A 2,108-nucleotide genomic window follows, 5' to 3' on the forward strand; every position below is an offset into this window, starting at 1 on the left:
TGTTCCTTAAATAAATGGAAGTGACTATACATCACCTCCCCAAGTATATCCCCTAGGCCAGTCTTCCCATTCAGAGGAGTTGAAAACTACTTGTGAGTCCTCATACCTAATAAAGGAGGCATCAAACCACTGTGTCAAGCTCAAGCCCAAATGAAGGGGATAAAGATGCCAGGTTTTTAGTTACAGGAGCCAACCCTGATGCCACAGGAAGGACAGAACAAACTCTCCATAAACGTTGGTTTGCAACAAACCTGCCCAGTGCTGGAAGGATCTGCGTTAGGGGGCTGGTCAGGCCCCTCCAGCCAGTTTTGACCTCAAACCCCAGTGGCTGCAGTGGCTGCAATACCTTGGGTTCCTTGGGATGGGCAGGCCAAAACTGACCTTGGCTCTCCCCTTGGGGGTGAGCAGGTGTTGGCTCCCTGGTGAAGGTGCCTGTTTTAGCCAGAACTAGGGCTACTGTCTGGCCACAGGGTCCAGTAGAACATTTAACATTGACCACTTCAAAACTTCCCTTGGGCCCTGTGGTGCTACACTCTCCTGGTTTTTCTGACTTATTATTTTCTGCTGGCCCTCTTCCTAGACTCTCCTTTCTACGCTTGCCATTCTTCCTGGGTGTACTAATCCATGGCCATGGCTACAGCTAAGTTGCTAAGGCCCAACTCCTCCAGCCCAGTTCTCTTTCCTGAGGTCCAAACCTGGGAGTGGGGGGCAAGATCATGTCACTCTCCCTAAAAATTCCCCAGTGATGCCTTAAGTTTCTCAGACAGGATGTTCCACACTCTGGCCTCTGCCTGCCTTTAATCCCCACACCTCTATGTTCTAAACCCACACCCAACTGTTAATGCACCCTCCCCCCCCACCCCCCGGCCCATATAGATACTATTTCCTGTTCTTTAGGTCACTTCCTCCAGCTAGTTTCTGGACCCTATGCTGTGGAAGGCACCATATCTGGGTCCGCAGCCCCTTCTACTAAGTCTGAACAAATCACTACTCCAGTGCCTGTTCTTTCCCTGTGGTCTCCTCACTTTACTGAGGACTCCTCCTGTGCTGGGACCAGTTCTGATGAGCCTCAGTTGTCCCCAGGGCTGGGAACACAGAGAATGTAGGATAGTCTTCATTTCCTCCATGTGAAAGGCAAGTCCCTCTTTCCTTCATCCTAACCCACCCCTTCCTTTCCAGAAGGGGAAGGAGGGCAGTGAAGCTGCCCTGGGAGTCTGGGTCAGAGAAGCACAGGGATGGTGGGGAGACAGCTTCCTGGCTGCAACAGGAGGCTCAGGGCAGACTGGGGCAGAAGTAGGCGATAGGTTAGAGCAAGTGTTGATCTCTGGGGCCATGGCCCGGCTTAGGCCCTGGAGCTAGTGTAGATGTAAGCTGGACACTGAGGATTTCATCAGGGCAGAGAAGCTGAGCCTGGCCCAGTGTGGAGCCCAGGCCAGGCCCAACGATGAGCAGAGGCTTGGCTGGGTGTAGAGCTTTCTCCCAGCCATTCTGGCTTCCCTCGCTGTCTTGCTCTGGGTCTCAGACAAGTGGCTGCCCTTCTCTGAGCCTCGGCCGCTCCACGTGGTGAGGGCTACGGACTACAGGCTGAGACGACAGGCCAGGTCTCCTCCACACACCCCTATTCAGTCTAGAAAGCTGTGGTCCAGAGAAAGGGCTGGGCCAGGGCCCAGGATCCAGGTGAACCAGAGGTGGACTTCAGTTTCTGGAACTCAATTTTTGGAGCTTTCCCACATGGCACACTGGGAAGGGTGTGGGTGTTGTGCTCAGAGAGGCCTCCCTGGAGCTGCACAGAGGGACCTGGGCCAGCCAGTCACCAGGCAGACACCCAGCAGGCTGTGCTGGTGCCAAAGCCAGACATCAGCAAGAGCTTCTTGGCTCTGCCACCACCTCAGAACATTTCTCCCCCTTTCTCCCAAGGTATGGATTTTAAAATTCAATAAACCACCAGCACGCATGGGGCAGGGACTGTAGGGCCTTGGGGAAAAGAGTGCAAGGGTGGCCTGAAGTAGGGCTGAGGTGTTGAGGTTATATATGGACTCTCGCTCTGGAAAAGGGCAAGATCTCTCAGCTTGCTCTAAGATTGAAAGAGAAGACAGAAAACACCTGGG

The sequence above is a fragment of the Furipterus horrens genome, unplaced genomic scaffold, assembly GCF_987537825.1.
Source record: "Furipterus horrens unplaced genomic scaffold, mFurHor1.1.pri manual_scaffold_5, whole genome shotgun sequence".
NCBI classification, from domain to species: Eukaryota; Metazoa; Chordata; class Mammalia; order Chiroptera; family Furipteridae; genus Furipterus; species Furipterus horrens.